We start from the raw sequence: 7,886 nt of genomic DNA, 5'->3' as shown, positions 1-7,886 counted from the left end.
ATCAGGTTACTTTAAAATTGCTGGAATCGTAATTCTGAACAGTTACTACTGTACAAGGCCACAAAAGGGTAACAGGAGGCGGCCATTTGGCCCTTTGAGCATGCCCTGCTGTTCAATAGGATCATGGCTGATCCAACTCTCCTCATATCCACTTTGCTGAGTTTTACCTGTAATCCTTGATTCCCTTACTCAGTCATCCAGCACAGAAACAGACCCTTCAGTCCAACTTGTTCCACCTGCCTGTGCTGATCCCACTATCACACCAAACTTTTCCTATTTATGTACTTATCCAAATAGCTTAAATATTGTAACTACAACCACCGCTTCCTCTGGCAGTTCATTCCACACACAAACTGCTGTGTGAAAAGGTTGGCTCTCAATTTCTTTTCTAAAAACTTTCATCCCTCACCTTAAAAACATGCTCACTAGTTTTGAATTCCCCCACCCAAATGGGAAAAAACACCCGTTATTCAACTTATGTCTTTCATTATTTTATAAACCTCTATGAAGTCACTCCTCAACCTCCTATGCTCCAGTGAAAAAAGTCCTAGCCTATTTTTATAACTCAAACCCTCTGTTCCCAGCAACATCCTGGTAAGTCTTTTCTGAACCCTCTAATTTAACATCCTTCCTATTGCAGAGCAACCCCAACTGTACACAGTACTCCAGAAGAGGCAACACCAATGCCCTGTACCACCTCAACAGGATGTCCCAATTCCTACACTGAAGAGATCTGAGCAAAGACAACAAGCCTGCTTAACCACCCGGTCTACCTGTGACATAAATTTCAAAGAATTATGTACCTGAAGTCCTAGGTGTCTCCATTCCGCAGCACACCAATTAACTGTATTAGTCCTATCCTTGTTTATTATACCAAAAATGCTATACCTCACATTTATGCAGATTCAACTCCATCTGCCACTCCCCAGACAAGACTATTGACCAAATTGATCAAGATCTCTTGGTAATTTTAAATTACCTTTCTTCACAGTCCACTATACAATCAATTTCGGTGTCATCTGCAAACTTTTTCACCACGCTTCCTAAATTCTCATCCAAATACTGATCCCATTGGAGCACCACTGGTCACAGACTTCCAGTCTGAAAAACAACCTTCCACCACCACCCTCTTTCTCCTACCATTCGGACAACTTTGTATTCAATTGGCAAGTTCACTCGGGGTGTGATCTAACTTTACTAATTATTCAAAATCTTTGCACAAGGACTCTGCCCCCACAGCTCTATGTGACAGAGTTTCAAAGACTCAATCCTTGGTGAAGAAAATCATCCTCATCTTCGTCTTAAATTGGCACCCCTTAATTCTGGGGCTGTGTCATTTGGTCCAAGACACTTCCATGAGAAGAAAAATCCTCTCAACATTTATCTTAAGAATCCTACATGCTTCAATAAGACCATCTCTCATTCTTGTAAACTCCAATGAGTAGAGATCTCAACCTGTTTAACCTTCATTCATAAGGCAATCCCTCCATTTCAAGATCACCCTAATAAACCTTCTCTAAACTGCTTCCAATGATATACAATTTTTTTCTTAAGTGGATCAAAACTAGTCATAGTACTCCAGATTAAGTCTCATCAGCACCTTGTATTGTTGCAATGTGACTTCGCTACTCTTACAATCCAACCCTCCTGAAAGGGCAACATTCCATTAACATTCCCAATTACCTGTTGCACTGGTATCCTAGCTGTGTTTCATGTACAAGTACCAAATCCCTTTTGTGTTGCAGCTTTCTGCAGTTTCCCTCCATTTAAATAGCATTCTTTGTTCTCCCTTCCAAAGTGGACTTCACATTTTCCCACCGTGTACATCATTTGATAAATTTTTGCCAACTTACTTAACCTAACATTATGTCTCAGTAAACTGTGTGTATGCCTCTTGCAACCTGCCTTTTCACTTATTTGTGTCTAGTCTGCAAATTTGGCTAAAGGACATTTGTTTCCTTCCTTCAAGTCATTAACATATACCTTAAACAGATGTGGTCCCAGCACAGAAATGATTAGTGTTTAAAACATCCCAGAAATTCCCCCTTTGTTTGCAGTTTTCGTGCATTATCCATCACCATGAAAGTTCAATCCCTCTGTACAAAAGTGGATTATCAAGGCAAAAAGGAATGATCAGACAGTACAACCTATGTGGTGCTGCAGTCATTCCGATAAACATGCTGAATGCTGATGTACCTAAAAAACCAAGGCTTTGTGTGTAAGTGGAATAGTTCTGTTTGACACCCAGATATGCCAAGTCACAAATTGACATATTGCTTTGTTACAGAAGCTATGGTTTATTGTATCCACTAGTTTCAAACTGTGCAGCAGAGGTTAGTCTAACACATTCTTTAAGTAAACACTATCATCCAGATCAGTCTTGAGGTTATTGCTCTACATTTGTTTCTCATTTGTAAGTAGTGCAATAAACACAGTTTAATAATCACTATAAGCTTCATTGTCGGTGGTCTTCCACTCTAAATACTTGCATTTTATATATAGAATAAGGCCTGAATGCTCAAATATTTTTCAAACTTTATGTCAACTAGGGAAGGTGGAGTGTCTACACTGTACATTACTCTTCATGATTATATTTCAGACAAAAAAGGCTTAAACTCTTATGAGTGACATGGCACACTGGTATTACTTTAGCAGCAGTAGAAAAATCAGAGCTTATAGGACTAGAGAAGGTTAGTCGGCTTATCATACATCCAGAAAGTTGATCAATAAGATGCAAGGAATCATGGATGTGTGAAAACAATACAAAAATCAATTTTCACAGAGCAGGTTTTGTTGTGAAATTAAGAACGCCACTGAAATTTTGGAAGATCTAACTCATTACCTCAAAAAGAACATATAACAGATGTGGAAATCTGAAACAATAAAGAAAACTGTTAAGACTTCACATGAAGTCCACTAATCAGAACTGGTCAATCCAACAGAAATGTTTCATTCCATACATGGTGTATAACCTGCTGAGTTGTGCCTCCATTGTTTCTTATTTCTTAGTTTTTTGTTATTATTTGAAAATTTATCTAGTGAGCTGTTTTCCTCCTGACAAGAAAATAGGATGCAGGATCATGCCTCAGTCAGGTCTCCACAGGAATTGGAAACTAACATTAATCCCCGGTAAAGGTCAGGATCAAGTTTTGCATATTCATAAAAACTGCAAGCAAAACCAAAAAATCCTTCCTGCAGACATACAAAAAAAAAGGAATGAAGCCAATGGCCACATGATTGTGATAGCAGTATGGAACTGGAGGAACACAGCAAGACAGGCAGCAGAGGAGCAGGAAAGCCGACATTTTGGGTCAGGGCCCTTCATGATTGTGCTTTAATGGACTGGCACATTTGTCCAATTTTACATTGAATATCCTAACACAGAAGGCAACCTATTAATTTTTAAATACAAACACAATCTTTAATATTATTTCAGATTATGTGGTTCACCTGAAAATTTTCCTGCAATGGGGCTTCCTATTCGTCAAGATGTTAAATTGTATGATGCATTTATTGTGAAGTCAGTTAGCTGCAAATGTATTTCAATGTAATAGCTTCACTAATTTGTTAGAAACTGTAGAAATTACAAACTATCCATAATATTCTATTATGTAGAAAATGTGAACAATATGTATTGCTTTTGGTTTGACAGAACAACTGAAAAAGTCACAAAAGAATGACAGAGGGGAAGGAAGAGGTTTCAGCAGTGTCTCTTCTGGGAAGAATTAGGTAAAAATGTACATTCCAGTTTTTTGGGGTTTTTTTTGGCATTTTTGATTTTAGGAGATTTTCATACAACTCAAAAGTGCTATTGCTTTGGCCTGATACGGTGTGTGTTTGGGGCGCAGGATGACTTGCAGAGTGTAGGTCTTTATATAAATCACAAATTAGCACTAATTGTCATATGGTGCTGTGAAAGTTTTTCAAGTTCAAATAAAAACACCGCACTGTCACAGATGCATGGCTTTATTTCCTGTACTAATTACAACTGCCACTTGCTTCTCTCCTCCAACACAAAGCAACATGTAGTGAGTAAAAAAAGCATCACAGTTGATCAGTTTTAATTCACATTAGATCAAGAGAACATCCTCATGCAGCGTCACATGCATTCTCTTAAGTCTGTAAGATACTTTGAAACTTGTTTAAAGTTGTTAGCTACTCAAAGGCTGCAAGTAACCTTCAGTGAGAATGGCACATTGGTTAGTTCGTTTTTACTCACACCAGACGAGGAGAAAGTAAAGTCTAAAAACAAGCTGGAGTTTTTCACAACTGTACAATGTTACAATAATGCTATAAACAAATAATGCATTATATTGTGGCACACCATGATACTAACTGTACTTGTGCAAAATAAAGGCAGGTGTTTTAACAAAACTGAAATAAATCTTTCTGGCTCGTTACAAGGGCCACTCATGATTGTCATTTTGGTCAATATTTATACAATGCCATCAGTATCTGCAGAAGGAAAACAAAACAGAATAAATATGGAAGTAAATCTGTTTCTCTATCTTTCTAAACAGTATGTTGGGGGGGGGGGGGGGGGAGGAGAGGAGGCAGAGAAGAGAGAGAAAAACTGACCACAAATAAAGAAGTCTTATCCAACAATACATTAACCCAAATGCAACAGTTTCATGTTTTCCTTCAATGATTATTTGTTTGAATCACTTGGTCCTGCCCTAAAATGATCACAGCAGAAATATGAAACAAAATTAGTTTGTACTTTCATTTTTAGTTGAGGAAGGGGAGGATTGTCCATACACCTGCAGCTTGCAATGCAAGTCTACGAACACTAAAAATAATCAGATTTAAAAGTGTACTACATTGTTGGAAACACTTCATGATGAAAACTGTAAGAAACAAGAAAATAAACATAGTTGGCCCTTTTCTTTAACATCTTTAAATAGTGCTTACACCAGACAGAAGCCTGAAGCAAGTTTCGCCGCATATTTTACAGTTAGGGATAAGTGTTTATGCAGTCTTAAAAAGGGAAAGCTGTGTTTAGCAAATTTAAACTGGTAAATCAAGGATTTACAGTTTATTCTAAGCCCTCTGGCAAATAATAGGGTCCCAGAAAAGCTGATACCATTCCCTTTGTCAGTCTACAAAGGAATCTAGTTTCAATCCAGTGGACCTAATGAAATGAATTTTTTTAAAAGAAGTACCCTGAAAAACTGACATTGTAATTTAGTAGAAAACCACATACCATAATTCTCATTAAAACCTAATTTTTGATCTGGACTACTCTACCTAAAATAAATCTGCCTGTATGTCAAAGTCAACTGTAGTTATTAGTTATCATTTACTGCAAGTCATAAAGTCTTTGAGACAAGAACATGGCACAGTACTTGCAGTTGGTGCTTACGTTGTAGACAAAGATAGTTCGAGCCCAGATCACTCATTAAAGCAACATAAACATACATAACATTTTTAAAAGAGCTAGCAATCTCAAATTTTAAATATTAGAGGTAATATTTCAAAACTGTTTTCTTTAGCTAGATGGGCCCACTATAAACTTTACATCTGTGTGAATTTTGATTAAAATGTTCTGAAGTCTGTTCAAAGTCATTCTCAATCTCACACAGCAGAGTGGGATCCAAGACAGACGTTAAGAACATGAAAAATTGTGGAATATTACTACTTAGAGGTGTTAGCAAGCCATTTGCCAGTTTAGGGAAGAGGGAGGAACTGGAAGTGACCTATAGTCTGCATAAATTCAAGCTGGATCTGGCCCAGATAAGTGGAAGCATCTGATTACCTCTCAAACCAAAAGACACAGAATCAGATGGCAATATCTTCGTTATTGGCTTGCCAAAGATTGGTTAGTTCAGCACAAATTAATGGGACCCAAAGCTTTCCAGTGCAGTCCAACTAATGCTGAAATCCACTGAGCAGGCCAGTAAGACCACAGGATTAGCCATTATATGGACACACTTCTGTTGGAATGACATTCACTAAATGCCTTAAGTATGCTTTACTTACATGAACAGAACAGGGAACATCAAAATTCAGGAAACTGAATTACTCTGCTACACTAATTTATTAGGGAATCAGACCAGTCACAGTTTACTTGCTCATTAACACCATAGGATTGTGAGTGTCAATGTCTTTTTTTCTCTCACTCTTGGCAACATTAAAAACTTTGTGCTGTCAATGTGCACTGAGTGTTTTAAATTCTTTTCAAAATCTGAAGTACTGAAATTTCCATCCAAGGGAACACTCCCTGTGATCCAAAAATAACCAGAACTTTGCCCTGATAAAGACCTTGTATCCCTGAACAGCTGACCAAGTTTGAGATTTTCTATCAAAAGATGCCTGAATCGGTTAAATGTATTTTCTATTTTTTTTTAAGATTATAGGAAATACTTTGGGAACAAGTGAGTAAGTGAGTCCATTAACATTCATGTGAGATGAGAGACAGAGATAACATTTATATGATGGGTAAGGGTTAAACACTATACTAAATTAATCTAGCACAGTCCATCAGACTAGAGATGGAACTTTGGACTTCTAGTTTAGACTGTTCTGTAGCATACTAGAAGACACTTAATTTTTTAAAGGTAATTCAAGGAGCTGAAGCTTTCATTTCCATCAGTAGGGCAAATCTGGAGGCTACTACTTGCCAAAGATAAATTGTGAAATGAAGCATTACTACCTTGTTTTATGACAACAGGCAGCATAGCTATTAAAATAGACAATGTTTAATCATTATTAAAGAGATTTTAATAAAAACATACCCCAAGAGAACTGCAAAACTTTCGGTGCCAGTGGTTAATGTCATAGCTTTCAAAGATGCCACAGATATAATGGAGCTACGTCAGAAGTCATAGTTGCTTCTTGGAGCAGAAGGGAAAACTAGATTAAATGTCACAATTACCTTTTCTTAATATAAGAACTGACTACTTTTGGATCAACACAGATTTTTAACCAATTAAAATGATTTCTTGACAGGTAACTGAATGGTAAATACCTCAAATCAGACAGATTGTCTATCGTTCTGACTGTTTGCACGGTACTCCACACTTATGGGCTTGGATTGTATATAGTGTTCTGATCAAAGCATCATAAACCCTTTCCATGTACAATGTTCAAACAAAAAACTATACTAGAATACATACCTGCTGGTATGAGGATTCAATGATTTATTTAAAAACGTCCTATAAACTAAAGTAGTACAACGTGCCATTACATGTTATTATTCTACAAGAAAAAAATCTGGATACATTTGCTCCAAGATGAAGTTATAGATTGCTCTTTCTCCTTCAAGTACCTATCAAAATGATCCCTCAAAATGAAACAAATATTAAATAAAAACCAAAATAACTGCGGGTGCTGTGAATCAGGAACAAGAACAAAGTTACTGGAGAAGCTCAGCAAGTCTGGCAGCATCTGCGAAGGGGAAAAAAAAAGTTAACATTACGGGTCCGGTGACCATTCCTCAGTTCCGAGGAAAGGTCACCGGACCCGAAAGTTTAACTCTCTTTTTTACCCTTCACAGATGCTGCCAGACTTGCTGAGCTTCTCCAGCAACTTTGTTTTTATATCAAATTAAACTTGCATTTTGAAAATGTGTTTTGAGAATGTTTAAAACAAACTCCTAGCACAGCTCAAATCTTAAGCTGCATATAAACCAATGCAAAATCTTTAACCAAATTCTAAACTTAGTAAGTAATTTAATTCATTACTGGCCAGGAAGAGAGGGACTTGAACTATTATTAAACAAATCGCTGAGTTTCCAACCGGTACTGGAAACTATATTTGGAAATCTATTTAACAATCTTTATTTTTAAAATCTGACTGCAACTGAAGTTAATCTAAACTTGATTTATATCACTCACCTCATTTTAGCTTTTCATTTCTGACCACATGTCCCAACTTTTCTTAGCCCC

At 37.0% G+C, this 7,886-nt stretch overlaps 1 protein-coding gene across 1 annotated transcript in view; it reads right to left on the bottom strand.

The window, feature by feature from the left end:
• Positions 1-3,963: 3,963 nt before the first annotated feature.
• Positions 3,964-7,886, bottom strand: part of LOC125462758 (bcl-2 homologous antagonist/killer-like) — a 46,160-nt gene continuing 42,237 nt past the window's right edge. The window contains exons 9-10 of the mRNA XM_059653465.1: positions 6,735-6,833; positions 3,964-4,455 (exon numbers count right to left, since the gene is read on the bottom strand). The gene's annotated coding sequence lies outside the window, so the exon portion shown is untranslated. The remainder of the gene's footprint in view (positions 4,456-6,734; positions 6,834-7,886) is intronic.

This window comes from Stegostoma tigrinum, chromosome 21, assembly GCF_030684315.1.
Source record: "Stegostoma tigrinum isolate sSteTig4 chromosome 21, sSteTig4.hap1, whole genome shotgun sequence".
NCBI lineage: Eukaryota > Metazoa > Chordata > Chondrichthyes > Orectolobiformes > Stegostomatidae > Stegostoma > Stegostoma tigrinum.
Note: the sequence above shows the minus strand (reverse complement) of the source record. Positions and strands in the feature narration are given on the sequence as shown.